The sequence below is a fragment of the Typopeltis vanoorti genome, chromosome 9 (genome assembly GCF_054136105.1).
Source record: "Typopeltis vanoorti isolate ZY-2024b chromosome 9, IOZ_Tvanoo_1.0, whole genome shotgun sequence".
Classification (NCBI taxonomy): Eukaryota; Metazoa; Arthropoda; class Arachnida; order Uropygi; family Thelyphonidae; genus Typopeltis; species Typopeltis vanoorti.
In genome coordinates this window covers 26,361,270-26,382,484 of record NC_143557.1, presented here as the reverse complement: position 1 = coordinate 26,382,484, position 21,215 = coordinate 26,361,270, and positions in this window count along the sequence as shown.

The window sequence follows — 21,215 nt, the reverse complement described above, 5'->3', positions numbered from 1 at the left end:
ATTTCCTTCCCAAATTTTAAAATTTAAATCTTCAAAGTTTAAACTTTTTGAACTGAAATCCCCACAGAGGCATTCACTGTATTCAAGTATTCCTGGAAGGCTACACAATTGCACTGCTCATAGCTCTCCCTAACTACACATCATCTGCAATCAATGCTATCGCAATTCAATTCCTTTCCAATGTAATTTACATACAAATTAAAGAATAGTCCAAACAGATCCGTAGGCATACTGCTAATGACTTTTCTTTTATGGGATATCGCGCCCCATATAACCTGCTGCTACCTAAAAAATGGTCAATTTAATCCAATTCACTTATCTACCATTCAGCTCTACCTGTTCCTATTTCTTTATCAGCATGTCATGTGGCAACCTATCGTAGGCCTGTGACAAATTTTAAATACACGTATACTGATACGTGTTACGTGCCTTGTCCAATGCATTTGTTACCATATTATAAGTAATGGGTAAAACTTTATTCTTTAGCAAACCTTTGCTGTCCAAATAATTTTGCAGCTTTCAACTAAGTAGTAAATCTTGGTCCCCAATACCTTCTCTACCATCAAGATCACAAATCCAGACAGGCAGATTGGCTTATAATTCGAAGCCGTAGTCTTATGACTCCTTTCATGAAGCAGAACAACTTTATCCTCTTTCAACTCCTTGCACTTGGGACATTCTAAACAATCTGTCTCGTGTTAAAGTACGTTGAAGCTGTTGTTTACTCTGGAACTTTCCCTTAATTCACATCATTATATACCATAAAATCCCCTGGCCTTATTGTTATCAAGTTTACTCAATTCCTCATGCTTCTTGCTCATCCAGTCTTAGTTCTTACTCCATCCTTCAAAAATATCAAATCTATAATATGTAACATTCACAAAGGTGGAATACTTTAATGCATTTCTCATTTAGCACCTCTACGTATATCCTCAGTGGTTACCATTCTAACATAATTACTAACCAACCTCATCACGTAATCATTCTTCTCCCTCTACTGGCCGTACAAAGAACAAGCAAGGACAGAGGTAGGCTTGATATGGGGAGAAAAAGGGCAGTATGAGCAGTAATTATCAAGGGAGGCTGAAACTTCTTAGGGAAATATGAGATTAAATAAAGTAGGTGTAAAATGTCCATTGATCTTGTGCTGACTCCAAATCCTTTTTCTTCCAGATTGCATGCTTCACCTCTTCAGTCATTAATTTTACAACTATCTTATTTAATCTCCTGACCTTTGCAATACACAGTCATCGCTGCTGCCAGATAGTTCCTGAGTGGAGACGAAAGCATTGATTTCCTTCCCATCCGATTTCGCATTCCATGATACAGCTGCAAGCCACGACTTGAGCTTGTCATAATTACACCTTACAATTCAAGATAAATCTCACAAACGTCCTACTATAACTAAATGAAGTGATCACTGCATGGTCGCTTTCATCAACTAGAGGAATTTATGACACTTAGTTTATTCCATTATATTGGGAGATAAAATCCAAAGATTAGTGTACAAACCGGTGTATACTGAGTAAAATAGTCGTTACACAAAATCTCAAGGAATTCATTCTCTTTGGTTCCAGACGCTCTCATCATTCAAGTCTTTACTACCATAATTGAAATCGCTCAATAGATCTATTCTATTCTTATTAGATATACATTCCTTTCTCACTGCCTTCCAGATTAAAAAGTCTATTGTAACATCCTACTGAACATCTCATGCTCTCCACAGCCACTTCATACCACACTGCTTCACTATTTGCTCCTTGCATCTATACCCTAGATGGGCAGACACATCCACCTACCGTCATCAACAGCACTCCTCCCTTTCTGCCCTGTCTGTTGTCATAAAAAATTACATATACCACAATCTGTTGCTGTCAGAATGTCATACTCATTGAAACAGGTCTCACTTATTCCAGCAATATTTTGGCTGAGTGAACTCTGAATGCTCTAATTTCCTTCCCCTGTTGCGAAAATGATAGCATTATAAATGTACACACTAGCTTAGTTCTGTTTCTAGAACTCCCATTGCCCTCACTTCTCAGGTAACTACTTCATAATCTCCCCCACCCTTTGGCAATTCCTCTATCATCATTGATATTACCTTTACCCAAACCTAAAGGTTTACCCCTCATTCTTGACTATTTTGATTTTCTTGCACACTCATCTAGACATCAAATTGAAACCATTATCTACACCTCTCGTGAAGTATGTTCCCGCTCTGTCTTGTGTTACTTATATCTTATTCTCTTCACTCGTGCAACTCATCCCTCTGTTTGCATACTCTCCTCTTCCAACACCTTAATTCCCCAGGTCTTCCATTCACTACTTTCATTACTCTCTTGCAGCAAACGTTTGTGCAGCTCTCACCAAATAAATTTTAATGGCCCATCTCCTTCATAGTTATACGCCCATGGTCATCCCACACATTCACAAAATCCGTTTTTGTTCACACAATTCTATCACACTATCGTACAGCAATATTTAAATAACAAATTATCTAAGTCCACAATTTTAAAATTTAAATTCACTGTAACCTTGATATAACAGCATTCTCGTTTTACGAGTAACTTGCTTGCTATGAAAATGTACCGTTGGTTTTTGCAGTAAGCAAGACTGCCTTTAGATAAATATGCATAAAATTAGTTCAATTATTTGGGTAATACATCGAAATTACATATCTAAGAATTAACACATGAAATATAATTTGTTTTGTTTTGAAGCCGGGAAAGAACCCCCAACACCCTGAAAACTACAGACCAATCAGCTTGTTACCCAACCTCGGAAAAGTGACCGAGAAAGTGATACTCTCAAGGCTTCAAGCGGAAACAGACAAAATGGGAATAGTACCAAACGAGCAGTTCGGCTTCCGCAAGAGCCACAGCACAGTCCAACAAATACACCGGCTAGTGGAGATCATCACACAAGGCTACAACTGGAAACAACACACAGCTGCTATCTTCATCGATGCAGCAAAGGCATTCGACAAAGTTTGGCACCAAGGCCTCCTGTACAAACTCATAAAATTTAACATACCAGTTAAGTTAACGAAAATCATCCACTCGTACCTAAAAGAAAGACATATGCAAATAAAAATCAATGAAACACTATCATCCAGACGAAAGGTATCGGCAGGCGTTCCTCAGGGATCACTTCTGGCACCTCTCCTGTTCTCAATCTTCATAGCAGACATCCCTCTGAATCCAAGAACAACAACCACAGCATTATACGCAGATGACACTGCAATACTGGCAAGATCTAGGAGTCCAAATCTGGCAATTAGAAAACTACAAAGCAACATTCACATAATTGAAAAATGGCTGGCAGACTGGAGGATCCAAGTAAACCCTGAAAAAAGTTTAGCCGTTCTGTTTTCCAGAAAGAGAGTCCAAAACACGGATGACATTCACCTCTTAGGAGTCAAGATCCCATGGCAGAACGACATCAAATATCTCGGAGTAACACTCGACAAAAAACTCAACTTCAACAATCACATAAAGTACACTGCCTCAAAGACATCGAAAGTAATCGCGCAGCTCTACCCTATGATCAACAGGAAAAGCAAACTGGACATACAAACCAAGCTTCTCATCTACAAGATGGTAATACGCCCGGTCATCACATATGCATCCCCTGCATGGAGTCATACTACGAATACAAACATCCAAAAACTACAGAGAATACAGAACAAATGCCTGAGGATGATCTTAGATGCCCCGTGGTTCATCAGAAACTCACAAATCCACAGAGAAATGAACATCCCTTACATCTCCCCCCTACTCACAGATCTTGCAAAGAAATTCTTTGCCACAACAAGCAACCATCCAAACCCGTTGATCAAGGAAGCCTCAGAATATAACGAAGAAGAAAGACACAAACACAAAAGGCCAAAGTCCATTCTACGTCCAGCTAAACACAGCTAAACTCACAGCCATCAGGAGGCGAGCATAAAGCTCATTAAACAACCCACTCAAAACACTTACGTAACAGACAAAGGGGAAAACGAAAAGCATATTTGCTTCACCCATCCAGCCAGTAATGTTATGCGTTATGCGTTATGCGGTTGAAGACTTTTTACGACCTGTGGCTGACTTTAGCGCAGCACATACGAGGGCTCCTTCTGGAGTTGAAGGATGGTTGTTTTTCCCGCCGCCGAAAGTTGATTGTACTTTTGCCGCCCGCTCGCTCTAGGCTGCGGATAGCCACGGCAGAACTCCAGTGCATAATTCGAAGGAAGACTATCGAGGATTTGACCTGATAGAAGTGTCCATGTCCATTAAAGAAGTGTCCATTAAGGAATCGAACTTTCCTCTCAAGAAATTGTTAACAAGTAAGCCCTCGTTTTGTTTTGCAGTATGCGATACGATTGTGTCTAGAAACCGTAAATAGAAAGAAACGGCCTAATTGTTAACTAGCGGCTGTATGTGAACTGAATGTCTTGTTTTTTTGAAGAACTTGTTTTGTTAATGTTATCTGATTCTCGTGATGCTTGATACAATATCTGAATTAGCCTTAATTAAGAAGTAAATGTAAAGGAAGAGAATTAACTGTGTTAACGTTCTTATAACAATTGTGCAAACTTACGAGCTATATTTGTCCCATACAGGATATTCTGTGATAAGTAAGATTGAGTAATTTTGCTAGTAAAAGTGTTATAATCTATGATGTTCAGATAGAGAGTTAATATGGTGCATTTTTTTAAAGTTAGTATTTAATCATTCTTTCTATGCTTTGTATCATATCTTTGAAGTCAAAATAAATATGATTTGTTTTTACAATTGCCTGATTCTAATTCCTAAGCCAATGCACTATCCCGAAAATAAGAAACGAACCTGCGGGAGTAAATTATAAAAGCGAACCACGACTTGCATTTTTGGATATTTGTGTAGAAGTGTAAGATTACATTTTGTCTTCTTCTCGCCCTGACTCTTATCATAAATTAGATCAATTAAGTGGCGCAGTCGGAATTAAAATAAATTTCTTAATTGATTTGTGTACGATTGCTCATTGATTTCCACACCCACACCAGATAGATCTTAAAAACAAGGTCTATCTAGCAGTAGAAGAAAAAAAAAGGGGGGGGCAAGCAAGGAGTAATACTAAGTAAGGAAGTAAAGCAGATAGAATAATAGAAGACACAGAATATATTACACCCCCCCCTCCCCGCAGCTGTCTTATTCGCTTCAGTTCCGTTAACATCCTTCTTATGACACTTAGAGCATCTGGTATTCCCAGTATAAACAGCTTATATATACACACACATCTTAGCATGGCAAAAGCTGAGTTCTAGTAACTGGACTTGATTGTTCTCTGGTGGCCGAGATGAAATAGGAAAAAGCCAGTTCTCCCCCTCATTCCTCTCCCAGCTCTCATAGTTTTCGGGGTGCAAATAGCGAATGGAAATTTTTGATTTTGATCAAAGCATTTAATTTAATTCCGAAGGAAACGGACATCCTTTTTTTTTAGCCATTTAAAATTGTTAAATTTATGACTGTGGTGCGCCGTTTTTTCATTGCAAATAGTTTCACGCTATGTTCATGAGTGGAATGCATAATCTGTTTTTGAATGAGAATTAGATAATTCCGCAAACTTGAGAACCTTCAGTCATTCGCTGGTATGCAGCACTTCTGTTTACGAAATTACAATGCCAGGTGCTGTAGGATACGAAAACAAATGGTAGAAGTTGGGCTTGGAACGTCTGCTTTTTATTCGATTTCTTGCCTTTGGAAGTTTTGACCTCGGTGAAATAGTTTTATAGGATCATAGCTTAATTACGTTAAGATTCCGAGTGATGAGAATAGTTGTAGACGGGGAGGAGGTGGAACGACTGTTTCCAAAATAATCACAGCATAAGTCAAACAAATGGTGTATACCAAGGTAGAGTTCGAACTGAATGGTATAATTGTTCATTAATATAAGCCATGTAATGATACATTTTTGTTCAGCGAAATGGCAGTACTTAGATTCTAGGAAACTTGATTGACTCCTGGTATGTATTCGAGTTAGTGGATTCAAAATTTCTAATAATAATATTCTACTTGTACTATATTTCCTTAGATCTCATAGCAAATATTCGTAAGACTTATTAAAAAATCTTTTATTCAGTGAAAGACAGTCCCCGCAACTTAATAAAATTTTCCTCATATAATATATAATGTTCAAACTTAAATTAAATTTTATCTGAAAATTGAACAGAAATAATGCTTAATTCAATGATGCTGGAACTAAGGACTCAGCAGATATAAATTGGTTGTGGTTCCATTGTGTAATGCCTTATCAGAACATATGTGGACTGTCATGTTCATATGTGGTATCAGGATTTAGTCTGAAACGACTTTGGAGAAAGTGGAAAAGATATTTTCAGGACTGCTGAATTTTAGCTTTAAAGATAGTTTGAAGGCTTGTAATACACAACGTTTGGTAGATGGAACACGATTATGAAGATATGACAGTCGCGATAGCAAAAAAGCTTATTCTCTGTAATAGCAAAATAATTCAATGTACAAATCATTCACTTCAAGATAAACATAAGCATCAAGTTAAACATCAGTTTTACTGAAATACTGATGACAGATCTCATACTGTTGAACGCCAGAACCCAAAAGAAACGATCGAATCCTGGAAGCAGTCGAAGGATAATTGAAAAGAGCAGAACAAAACGCTAATTAGAAGTTAAAAGCAACTGAAACTCAAATAGCTGACAAGCAGTAACGCACAACTGGCTCAACAATTTAACAACCGTATTATTTAATAAAGTACACAGCTTCATTTGAAGCGTTGATCACCAGAAGAATATTTCTGATTTTGGAAGACAAACGAAAATTATTCCAAGTAATTAGTCCAATAAATTGCAAGCTGACACCATTTAATGTATTTGTACTTCTAGAAAGTTCAGTCTTCATTTATCATTACATCAACTATTCTATAAAGAAGTTGCTTCAGAAACTCAGAGAAACAAATTGTTAATTAACAATGGTCTTCAAAATTTTGAGAAAGGTGAAACAAAAAAAAATGTTCCACCGCATAGTTTTCTGTAAGCACTGTACATTAGGAAATTTGTGCTGATATTTTCACTTCAAGGGAAATCCAACATTGCACATTTTCATAAACTGGAGGTGAAGGAATATTACAATATCATGATGGAAGATTCAGATAATAATAATTGTTTTACCTTTGCACGAGAATACTATTTTTCATAACATTTTCATGGAGTTTTTTCATTGAAAATATTCATCACATTTTTTATGAATACTTCTCTCTCTTTTTTTTTAGGTGTTAATAGAATATGACAGTCACATATTCATAACGTTATAATGTCTTGAGTATACAGTTTCGCAGATATGCATCTCACCGTTACGTAAGCAAAGTTGGGAAGCAGCACAGAACCAATATGTATCAAATATATATGTATATGCATCAAATTCATATTGTCATGCAGCATACATAGCAGGTTCGTAATGAGAGAATAGTTTCGTTCAAAAAAAAATACGAAGAAGGGATTTATCACTTAGCAAATTATTGCTGATCGACAACTCTTCAAAATTCAGGCAAGATTTATATTGAATGAATTGAATTTCGATGACGTATATTTGTGAGATTATGAAAAGATCTAAAGGAGTCGCTACTGTTCCTGTTGATTCAAAATATCATAAAGAAAATATCTTCAAAAAAGATTGCGGAATAAAAACAGCTATTCTTCAGTAATGGCAAGATTTCTGAAACTGAGAGACTTAACCCAAAGGATCAAAATTTTAATTAAAGATAACTGAGGTATATTTAAGTATTAAACATCTTTAATGGTAATTTGGCGCAAGCAGGCATTTGCAATAGATTTTACTTAAACTTACTCATTGGTTGAGAGACCATATGTGCCACTTTGTAGAAGTACCATTGGTGAGGCGAGGATTAGGTAACGTGGTCTCTATATCAGACTCCACGTTACCTAATCCTCGACTCACCAATGGTACTTCGATACATTTCTTGGGTGAGACTCACGTAGAAAGCTGTAATGAATTACTAGATTTGAATTTGATAAAATGAAATGTATTTACTCGCTTGTTATTTTGCCTCGGAAACATTGCAATTACATATGCATTTTAGGGACAGATAGGTAGTATTATCATAATGTTTTAAAACGGATATTAGCGATATAAAAATACTTCACGATATTATGCGATTGTGAAATTATTTACATGTGAAAATGGCAAACTTTGCCATATATAACTACATAATATATTTGTTGTTATTTATTCGTTTTTGCATTCCACTTTGGCTATCACATTATTCTCGGTTTCGGTTAGTCAGTTTGAAATGAAACAATGAATTGCATCTGAATTGAATTTACTGAATTCATTTAGAAAGGTTTTATTGCTTTGTACTTACCTATTTTCTATTTCCGTTTCACATTCGCTCTTCTGGTATTCAAAAACATATCAAGGCTTGTTTTGTTGGTTGCTTTTCTTAAAAAAGAACATACCCTTTCACTCTTCTGTATTTCTCTTTCATTTCTCAGTATTATTGTTTATTTTTGACACCGTTATATTATGACTAACAATGTATTCATAGGCATCCTTTAAGGTAATTTAGGTCCAGTAGAATATTCTCTCTCATCGTCCGCGCGGGTAGCCTAGTGGTTTTGCGCTTTGCAACCATATGCCTGGGGAAGGAGTGTCCCAGGTTCGATTCTCATCGAAGACTTGAGAACTTGAGGATCTTCCTCAGGCATAGCCGGTCTTGGGCGCTCGCAGTAGGGTTTTTCCCGCCAGTTTATCTGGCGTTTTTCATCCCGCAAGCAGACAAACCGGCCCCGTGAACATACGCCTGTACAGCCAAAAATATATCCCTTCCCCTCCCCAGCTGCAGACTAGGTGATAGGTCGGTTGGGAGTGGTACTAACAAGTAGTCGCATCTAAGTACCACGCGGAGCCTGCATAGGAAGCGGGAATAACGCGTAGTGAAAGAAAACTGTTCTCTCTGAAACCTGCTTTACCTTGGAATTTTCTGACGTCTTATATCCCTAACTGACTGATAAAGTATCGTTTTGTTTATTTTTTTTTGAACTGTCTTGAATTTTCCTTTCTTTCAATATTCTTAATCCACTTCTTTCGGTATTCATATATTTTGTTCCATTTTTTTTTTTCAAGTCTATTTTTTTTTGTTGTTTTCGTATGTCTGTTTTTTTTTGTCGAAGCGAGTATATCGTGATGAATATCATCACTAAATTGAATTTCATTTACGTTCAAATTTGTATTAATTTTTTTTGAGGAGACCTCAAAAAACGTTGAAACCGGTCTGGGTAGTGACCCCACCCATAATGTATTCCAGCATACATCTCTTAGTGAGATGTGCTTTACATTATGGAAAATACTAAGAATAGTGATCAGAACTTTACCCACCTTTACAATGAGTTTCCCTGGTGTTGCACCACCTTTAGACTTGAACTACGTTTCAGGCGCAAATTTAACTGTTTGCTTACTTGGGATTAGGAGTAAAATAACCAAATTTATAAAATTACTTGGTAACCCTAAGAAACTTACTAAAGTTTTTTTCTGAAACGTCAGAGAATCCTAACTTTCGGTAAACTCAATTAATAGGTTGGAATAATATTTTTAGAAGACTATGAAGGTCCTTATTCTTGTGATTATTACTGTTACTGAATGTCAAAGAAGGGAGAGCCATGCATCTTACTTTAAGAAATAAACAAAATTGGGTATATTAAAGATTCATTTCATTCTCAAAAAATATTTCATATTTTATGAGAATGCAATATTTGGAATCGGAAGGGCCTTATCTTGCACTTTAAAGTTTCGAGCGCTGCCCATGTGTCAGTATGTTCGCCTTTCATTAGTGCTTTTCATTAACTTTTCAGGTATGACAGCTGTTTCAAGCTGCCGTTTTTCATCGGAGACCAGTGGATCTCTTAAAAGGTCAAAAACCAGTATTGGATATCAAAGCAATCCCATGGCAGAAAGTTGTTTTTCAAAAATGAACTTTCTGTCCGTGAATAATCAGAATTATCAAAAGAAGAGCAAAGAAGTGCTTGATGCAGATTGTTGGGTTCTCATGAACTCTCTAGTCAATTTTCGAGACTATTCAAACTTACAACGTTTATTCGGCTACGAAATAAGGATGAATCTTTAATATCTCTTATTTTTATTTAAAGAAGGGAGATTATACCATGCTATGAAAGGAACCTAAAATACTTCTTATACGTACAGGCGTTGCTCAAATTTCATCCAAAAATTATAAGAAAATTAAGCTGGATCTGAGATTTTAAAATATTAATGTAAAATTTGAACAATCCGTATGATACCAATAGTTGTGATTTGCATACAGAAGCCCGTAAACAGGATTAAATTATTTAAGTATTGTTATGGGTCTACAGTATACTATATATTATATTATGCATGGCATATATTATATGGGCGTAGAGCATATTGTATTAACTAACGTCTTTGTAACGCAAAAAAACAACTAAACAGATATGGTTCATTTGACTCATTTCAGATAAATGAGCCACTGAACAGACCATTAACCTAGAAGTTTCAGAGATTAAATTAATGTTATATTATGGTTAAATTAGATATATTCAGTTAACGTAATACTGATCCCAATAAAATTCCAGTGGAAGAAATAACCCGTATATTTTATTTCTGTAAAATGTTTAGACAGTTATATATATAATATTTGAAAGAAGGATATCACATTTACGTACAGTAATTAACAGAACGTAAATAAATAGGAAATAAATTCTTATGTTTAGCAGGATATTGTTTGTACACCCTCTGTCCAAAAAGAAACCGAACTTTTCGAAAATAGAAGAAACTAGTGGAGCCACCTGTTGTATATTTTTGTTGTCGAAAGCGGAAACCTCCCTTAGTGTTGTTTCAACTGTTTATGACATTTGTTTCATTAGAATCCGAGTTATAGTGCCAATGGTGACAGTGTGTTTTGACGAACGTTCGGAAAATGAGTTTCAAACAGACAACTGTGATTGACTTTTGTGTTAAACTTGGTAAAAGTTTTACCAAAACGCATCAAATGCTTCAAAAAACATACGGTGATGAATGCTTCTCCCGTACTCAAGTTTACGAGTAGTTTAAGCGATTTCAAAGTGGTCGTGAGACGCTCGAGGGCGATGAAAACCCGGGCCGTCCGAAAACTGTACTGAGCATAGTTAACATCCAAAAAAGTGCTTGATTTCATCAAAGAAAACCTGAACTCGTCCGTGAGATTGATTGAAGATCAATTGGAGATTCCAGAATCAACTGTGCACAACGTTTTCACCGAGGGTTTAGGCCTTCGTAAATTGAATTCGCGATTTGTTCCCCACAAGTTCACCGACGACTAAAAAATGTATTGAATTGAAAACTAAAAGGACCTCATTAAAACCGGTAAAGACTCAAAACTTCCTTGAAACGATCGTTACACGAAATGCGGTGTTTTGAGTATGAGCCCGAAAAAAGCGCCAGAGTGCTGAGTAGAGCACCAGAAGTGGGGCATCCGAAAAAGAGTCACATGAAGTCAAAAGTAAAGATAATGCTGATTTATTTCTACGATTGCAAGAGCATTATCCACAAAGAATTCGATCCGCCTGTCCAAACAGTCAATGGTGAGTTTTATCTCAACGTTTTGAAGCGACTGATAGCGAGAATTCGTCACGTACGGTATGAATATCGTGACGAACGACCGTTCGTCAAAACACAACGTAACTCTTGGCACTATAACTCGGCTTCTAATGAAACAAATGTCATAAACAGCTGCCACAACACTAATGAAGGTTGTCGCTTTCGACAACAAAATGATACAACAGGTGGGGCCACTAGTTTCTTCTATTTTCGAAAAGTTCCGTTTCTTTTTGGACAGAGGGTGTTGTACACATTGGAATATACATAATGTTTTGTCTAAATGAGAAATTCATTATTCATTTGCAATTCCTACTTTCTCTAAATATTTAGCTGAGTTTTTTTATTCTAATATGCTTGAACCATTAAAACGCTACCAGTCGTCATTTGAATAAGTATAATCGACACACAATTCCTAACAGAATAGCAATGAACAAGTATTTCTTTCATTTCAATTATGATCTAGTTAGGGTCTGTTTTTGAGTCCACAATTAAAATCAATTTTATTGAAAATTATAAAATTCAGTTGATGAGATTTATTTTGTAAGGTGTTACTGAAAAACAAAAAAGATAAAAAATATACTTTTTTTTCTTTTTTTCACAAGCTATGCCTGTGAAATCCTTCAAAAAGGCACATGTGCTTATGTTGAGAAGAGCAGTTATTACTGTTATACATACGGGAAATGTATCATAAATATTTTTTGATCGAAGCTGGGTCTGAAATAGAGGCAGGTTTGTTTCGTCTCCAAAGAAGACAAGCATCAAAATAAAAACATAGCAACCACTTTTACATAGAAAATTTAACTTGATAAACATTCTAATTGTGTTTTGGTTAGGCAAATCCAGCTAGGGACAACAGAAATGGAAATTTAAAAAAAAAAAAAAAATGTTGGTTGGTGCAGTTGTAGTTATCTGCTAAGTTTTGTTAACTTTTGTGTTAGCGAAATTTAGCAGCTAACTGCGCCAAGCATGCACCATCACAGAAAGTGAATTAATTGAATTAATTAAGGAAGATATAGACTTGTAGATGGAAAATCAACGTGCATTTTTAATACGGAGAAAAAACGGGCTTTAAAATTCATGAAATTTATTTTCAAATTATTTAACAAGAATAAGAATTAATCAACAAGAACTATTAAGTACTGCATTCGTCAAGATATTCTTTGCGAACACATTTACTAGTTTAATTTCTTTCTTTGGTTAAATCTTGATAATCGAATTTTATTGTAGGTCGCTCGCATGATTAATTTCCTTTCTCTTTGCAGAATAAAGTCACTTGCCGGTAAAATCATATTTAGTTTTTGGTATATACGCCGTACAACTAAATATTAGTAGTAAATAGAAGATTGAAAGATTGTATTTTGAGTGTTGGAATGTTAGTGCTAAATTAGGGCTACCGTGACAACTGCAATTGTTCGGCAAAGCCTACAACTAATTCCCTAATTTACACAAACTAAGTGTATACCACGCATTATGCATGCTAATTACTCATGAGTATGTAATTATTTTAGTTCTATCGCATCCCCACTAAGCGAATTCTGTGGATACGGCGAATGTAACTTAAGATATTAGGGAATGTTGAATATTTCAGAAAATAAAAAGCTTCGTTTGTCACTGAATGAACCGAACTGCAGTAAGATGATAGGAGAAATATCAAAATTTTATTACACAAACTTTTGCCAACAGAAACGTGAGTAACATCCAAAGATTATTGAATATAAAGCCAACTGCAAAATTTTATTCGATATAGTCTGTACTTACGATATCGAAATATTTAATTATATTAGAAAGAAAGTATGAACGATAGGTTCGATAATATTATAGAAAGCAGGATGGTGATCTGCATGCATAGCAGTCTTATTGGCATTGAGTGTAGCAGTAAAATATTCTCTATGAAAAATAAATTTGGTCTTTCAACTCGCTGAGAAACTCCTTAGAGAGTTGGTTCAGGTATTCTTGTCAGTAGCCACTTTCTATCTGCATTACATTTCTTTCTCAGATATGAATTATGATGACATAGAAATCGATAAATGCACGGAACATAAAAAAATATGAAACTTTTATCTTTAATCGGAGAGACAACAAAGAGCTCAGTATTCTACAGACACCTGTATAAAAATGCGTGTTAAAATGTCCTCACTTTCTTCCATCAAGATGGGCACATTACCATTTCCTTCAAGGCAGGACACAGAAGTACTATGCTGTGGTATACTACAATGTGGATCCTACCTTGCATGCTACATTGGGGATAAAATAAGAGCTCTTGAGCATTAGAAACGTGCACTCTCATTTCATCGGTTTTTAAAGGAAACAAACATCCACGTTAACATTGAAAAAGCACTCCTTACCATCACAAGAATATGTGTATGTATTTCGCATCAAATGATTTTAATTATTGAAGAGTGATTTCATATTTTTCTTCACAATTCAAATCATCCAGTCTAATTAATGGATTTTTATTCACTGTAAATTCAGTCAAAGATAAATAAACATTAGACTTATGAGAAATCCTAATAAATTTAGAAGATCCAAATGATCATTTTTATTTTAAAATGAACATATTAAAAAAACTCCATTACTTCATTTTCTTGATGGTGATGGCAAGTCAAACATATAGTTCGTTTAAGTAACATAACGACATGATATCGTTTTTACATGATATTCTCCGTCCTGTAACTGTCATAGTAGTATGGGTGGCGGTTTGAACAAGATCAAGATAAGATAAGGAATCGTGACGTGTTTGGTTGATGACGTCATTGTGTGCATGGCTTCATGGGTGTGGAATGTTTGGAATTTCCCTGTGGGCAACTGTGTCACTGGCTTCAGTTCTTGTGTTTTGGTTCGCGTATGGAATTATGGGTGATGGTAGAGATAGGATTCGTGTTGTGGGTGTGTGTTGTTTTCAGATGTAGATAAGTGACGTCATTTGTTATTTGTAAATAAATGTCGTCATTTGTTATTTGTAAATAAGTGACGTTGTTGTTTTGAATGGAAAGGATGATATTAGTGGATAAGAAATCGTGTCGTGATTGGTGGGACACTTTTAACCAGATCAAGATCAAGATAAGATAAGGAAATGTGACGTGAATATTTGTTTTTAGTTGTAAATAAGTGACGTTATTGTTTTGAATGGGAAGGATGATTTTAGTGGTTAAGTAATCGTCTCGTGATTGGTGGGACACTTCTGACAAGATCAAGATCAAGATAACATTAGGATTCGTGACGTGAATGTTTGTTGTTATTGAGTTTGGAATGATAATTTAATTTAACTATATTCTATGTCACACAAACATACAGTTTTTTTCTTCTATAGATGGTTGTACTAATTTTCCAATACATTTTGGGTATTTCTTTCCTGTTAAAGTGTGGGAATTCTTAGAGAAAGTCGTGATGGCTCTCGTGTTTCGAGCTTTTCTGAATAATTAATTATATACTTAAAGTACCTATCCTTAAACACACACACACACACACACATAAGACATAAAAATCGCTAATGTGTCCATGTTGATACTCTAATATATACCCTATGATTATTCTTATGGAAAAAAAAAATATTATTCAGTATTAGAATTACGCTTACCAAACAACATGCGATCAGATATGTTTAAGTTAAAAAAGTACTTACAGCTTTCCAGATGACTCTTCTAAATACGAATATTCCAAAATAGTTCAATTTTATATCCACAACACAACACAAACACAAAAATCACAAAGAATGAAATTTCTGTAAATACTGTAACCTGAATTAGTTACTTCGTCCTTTTGATTACACACCGTAGATGCTGTGGTTTCGTCATTTGCAATATCCTCCAGCGAGCGGTTTTCTTCAAAGGGGATGACATGAGTCACATCCGTATTGTTCAAAAGGTAGCATATCCTCAAGTTTGGATATTTCTCAAATAATTACATATGACTAAGGACTAAGTATCAAGATGTTTGAATAACACTTATCCTAAAATTATTCATTCTTCGTTACCGTCGGAATTCATTGGTGTTATAAATTAATGCTTACATTTAATTTTAATTTAGAGTAGTATCCGATTGGTTGTCTGTATTAATTCTTTCCCACTTGGGAAAGTCTATGCGCCGTTTTGTTTAGGGTAAGTGTTATTTCCGGTTTCGAATTCCGATTGCTGTTAGAGTATAGAATTCAGACAAGTGAAATTTTTATTATTTTTTTTTTCAATTGATTCGTTATTTTCTGTATTTTACTTTTACAGGTCATATTCTAACAGAATAAGTGAGCAGAATTAATAAATATATAAAGTATATGAGACTTAGTTGAATATTTAATTTAGATTACTATCCGATTGGTTCGTTCTCTGTTTAATTCCTTCCCACAGTTGCTCATGCTATGTTTCTTGGTGGGAAAGTCTATGCGCCTTTTTGTTTAGGGTAAGTGTAATTTCTTGTTTCGAATTCCGAGTGCTGTTAAGGTATGGAATTCTGACAAGTGAAATTATTTATTATTTTTTTTCAAATTGAATGGCTATTTTCTGTATTTTACTTTTAAAAATCAGTTTAATTACATATTCTAACAGAATAACTGAGCAAAATTAACGAATAAATAAAATGTGAATTTATTTTCCAACACTGTAGATTTCTCACTAAGTCGTATCTTAAAGATATATCTCTTATCCGATCGCCAACTTGTTGTACCTAGGTGAAAAATAGTGTGTGTGTGTGTGTGTGTGTGTGTGTGTGTGTAGTAACGTGTTGGTTTAAAATATCCAATGGCTCTGTAAAATAACCAAATTCTAGCAGTATTGTAATTTCAGGTGAAATCTTCTGCACTAAAATTCTGGTTATTAAAATAATACTCGATTTTTTTTTTTTTTTTTTGCTTCCAAGAGTTGACAGTTTCTTGATATATTTGAGGGCTTGCATGAACAAATAACACTTTTAACTTACTGAGTGAAAAATAAATAAATAAATAAAATAAAATAACAAAAATCTAGTTAGTTTGTGGCATTAAATTTTACAAGGAGAAAAAAAAAAAAATGTTGTGGTCTTACTTAAATTTGTATTTTGACTGTTGTCCTCTCAGCCCGACTCTTTTCTTTTTTTTTTTCACAGTTGGGATATTTATATATTTTAACACAATTATTATATTAGATATTCTTTCCAACACAAATAAATAATTATGTATTCTTATTTCAAATGAATATTAACTCAGAAAGAAAGAAAGAAAATTGTAAAGAAAAAAAAAATGTTTACCTTGAAATAACTATTTTCGAATCACAGCAAACAAGAAATTCATCACCTTTTCAAAGTTTTTAAATTCCTACCCATATTGTTTTCATCATTTATTATCATATAAATGAAGAACGGTTCTGGCTATAAAGTTTGTTAATGTTATTGATTTTTCTCTTCCAATGGCTGTAATTTTTTTTTTTAATACATTCATGCTGATTCCTTGTTATCTGCACGCTACGATACCTTTTTATTTTCTACAACAAACGTTTTTTTGAGTTTAAGTAACGTGATTGGCTAAAATATCAGCTGTTTGTCTCTGTAAAATAATCAAATTCTAACAGTCGTATTGTTAGAATTTGGTACGACTGTTTTTTCTAGTCTGGTGAAGGTATCTACTTCAGATGTAGTAACAAATTGTCACTTATCACTTCATTTTTACTTTATTCACAAAACTACAAATCCGTTATTTGGTATGGTCTCTGTTTTTAATTCCCCCATTACTAGAATGTACCGGTGGTAAAGTTTTAAAATAAGTTTCGACTCGCAAGAAAAATAAAATGTTTACATTCAAATAACTATTTATGATCACAGCAAGCAACAAATTCATCAGCTTTTCAAAGTTTGGAAATTCATACCCATTTTGTTTTCATCATTTGGTATCATTTAAATGAAGAACGGGTATGGGTATTAAGTTTGTTAATGATTTTGATTTTTCTCTTCCAAAGGCGATTATTATTTGATATATACATGTTGATTCATTTGTTATCTGCATGCTACGATATCATTTTTATTTTCTACAATAAACTTTTTTAGAGTTTAAGTAACGTGATAGACTAAAATATCAGTTGTCTCTCTGTAAATAACCAAATTCTAACAGTCGTATTGTTTGAATTTGGTACGATTGTTTTTCTAGTCTGGTGAAGGTATCTACAGATGTAGTAACAAAATTGTCACTTTTCAGTTCATTTGTACTTTATTCACCAAACTACAAATATGTGTTGTCAAGTATTGAAAAAAAAAAAAGAAAAAAAAAAGTTTCGACTGGCAGTGATATGTTTTTAAACTTTTATCATGTACAAATATCTTAAAAGAAAAGAAAAATGTACCTTCTTTTCTTTTTTACATCAAGCTTTTTTTTAAGAGTTTGGTAAGGTGATGAGTTAAAATATCTGCACTCTGTAAAATAACCAAATTTTTATCTTACTTTGTGTTGGGAAAGGTAAAATTTGTATTTGTGTTATCTGGAGAGTATAAACCTTTTTTCTATACTAAACTTTAAGAGTTTAAGTTATGTTTTGGGTAAAATTATCTGCTTTCTCTCTGTAAAATCACCAAATTCTAACAGGTAGGATTTTCGAGTATGCGAACGAAATGTTTACAGATAACTCAAAAAAAAAAAAAAAAAAATGTCAATAGCTAGCATTAGAAAAATTTCTAAATACTTAATTATAAGATATCAGGTTTCCCATGGTCCTTGCATTAATTTCACATTAGTGATTTTTTTACAATAATTAAACAGAATTGCATTAAGGTATAAACTTATGGATTTAATTATCAAATTCTAAACTGAATAACTGAGTAAAAATTTCACTGTGGAAAAACACAACAGCAACACACATCTTTGTTCATTTAAGTTTTACAAATGCTTATTTTATTTTGCTGAAATATTACTTACAACGAAAAAAAAAATCGAAACTTGTAATTACCTAAAAATATTTCACAATATTTAGTTTACACTATTTTCCTGAAGAAAGAAAATTTCAAAGACTTTTGTGGTTCACTCATTATTTTACTTTACTGGACTTAAACACCACAACACAACACAATACGATAGCTGCACTGGACGAACGAATTGCAGTAACTGTAAAGACACTCGACTCGATTGTTTTACTTTATAGTACTGTTTACCTGACCCTTTACCCTGACCGTTCCTTCCAAATGAAACTTTCGCGCAGGTGACTCACAGACATGTTTTCGCATGCTGGTGGATTGATGTTGATGCGCGTTTATCTTACTTTGTGACATTATGGTACAAACTTTATCTCTGTGGCTCGAATTCATCCAAAGGAAGATGAGCGAGCTACCCATTTGTAGATATCTTTTAGTGATGTCACCTCAAACTGATAACCAATGAGATGAACGATCTCGCCATTGCGGTTGTCCGAAATTGTTTGGATGGAAAAAAAAAAAAATAGCATTATGTGTTGGGTGTGAAAGGGTAGTCAAGAGGTTGACAGTGGTCTTCCCTGCAAGGCTCCCCCACCCTCCCTATCCTCCAGAAGATGTCTGCTCATCTAAGGGAGATGAGCTATTTTGCCGTTGTCGGATTTCTTTTAGTCATGTCACTTCTAACTGATGCTAAATGCTCCCCCATCCCATACTCTAACCCATCATCCCTCTCTCCTCCAGCAGATGTCTGCTCAGGCTAGCGGAGATTAGCGAGCTTATCATTCGTGGATATCTTTTAGTGATGTTACCTCCAACTGATACTGATAACTTTGGAGGGAAAAAAAAATAGCATCAGGTTGTGAAAGTGAAAAGGTAGTCAAGAAAAGGTAGTGACTGAGGTCTTCCCTGCAATACTCCCCTAACCCCCCTCTCCTCCAGAAAATGTCTGCTCAGCCTCGTGGAGATGAGCGAGCTCATCATTTGCGGATATCTTTTAGTGATGTCACCTCCAATTGATACTGATAACTTTTTTGGGAAAAAAAATTAAAAAACTGGTTTTTTATGATAACTTTTTAGGAAAAAACACGTTTTTTATGAAAACTTTTTTGGAAAAAAAATAAAAAAACGCGTTTTTTTATTTATCTACTTCACCAGATATTTATATATCTGGTGAAGTAGATACCTTCACCAGACTAGAAAAAACAGTCGTACCAAATTCTAACAATACGACTGTTAGAATTTGATTATTTTACAGAGACAAACAGCTGATATTTTAGCCAATCACGTTACTTAAACTCAAAAAAACGTTTGTTGTAGAAAATAAAAAGGTATCGTAGCGTGCAGATAACAAGGAATCAGCATGAATGTATTAAAAAAAAAAAATTACAGCCATTGGAAGAGAAAAATCAATAACATTAACAAACTTTATAGCCAGAACCGTTCTTCATTTAAATGATACCAAATGATGAAAACAATATGGGTAGGAATTTAAAAACTTTGAAAAGGTGATGAATTTCTTGTTTGCTGTGATTCCAAAATAGTTATTTGAAGGTAAACATTTTTTTTTTCTTTACAATTTTCTTTCTTTCTTTCTGAGCTAATATTCATTTGAAATAAGAATACATAATTATTTATTTGTGTTGGAAAGAATATCTAATATAATAATTGTGTTAAAATATATAAATATCTGAACTGTGAAAAAAAAAAGAAAAGAGTCGGGCTGAGAGGACAACAGTCAAAATACAAATTTAGGTAAGACCACAACATTTTTTTTTTTTTCTCCTTGTAAAATTTAATGCCACAAACTAACTAGATTTTTGTTATTTTATTTTATTATTTTTTTTTTTTTCACTCAGTGAGTTAAAAGTCTTTTTTTGTTCATGCAAGCCCTCAAATATATCAAGAAACTGTCAACTCTTGGAAGCAAAAAAAAAAAAAAATCGAGTATTATTTTAATAACCAGAATTTTAGTGCAGAAGATTTCACCTGAAATTACAATACTGCTAGAATTTGGTTATTTTACAGAGCCATTAGATATTTTAAACCAACACGTTACTACACACACACACACACTATTTTTCACCTAGGTACAACAAGTTGGCGATCGGATAAGAGATATATCTTTAAGATACGACTTAGTGAGAAATCTACAGTGTTGGAAAATAAATTCACATTTTATTTATTCGTTAATTTTGCTCAGTTATTCTGTTTGAATATGTAATTAGACTGATTTTTAAAAGTAAAATACAGAAAATAGCCATTCAATTTGAAAAAAATAAATAAATAATTTCACTTGTCAGAATTCCATACCTTAACAGCACTCGGAATTCGAAACAAGAAATTACACTTACCCTAAACAAAAAGGCGCATAGACTTTCCCACCAAGCTTAGCATGAGCAACTGTGGGAAGGAATTAAACAGAGAACGAACCAATCGGATAGTAATCTAAATTAAATATTCAACTAAGTCTCATATACTTTATATATTTATTAATTCTGCTCAGTTATTCTGTTAGAATATGACCTGTAAAAGTAAAATACAGAAAATAACGAATCAATTGAAAAAATAAATAAATAAAAATTTCACTTGTCTGAATTCCATACTCTAACAGCAATCGGAATTCGAAACCGGAAATAACACTTACCCTAAACAAAATGGCGCATAGACTTTCCCAAGTGGGAAAGAATTAATACAGACAACCAATCGGATACTACTCTAAATTAAAATTAA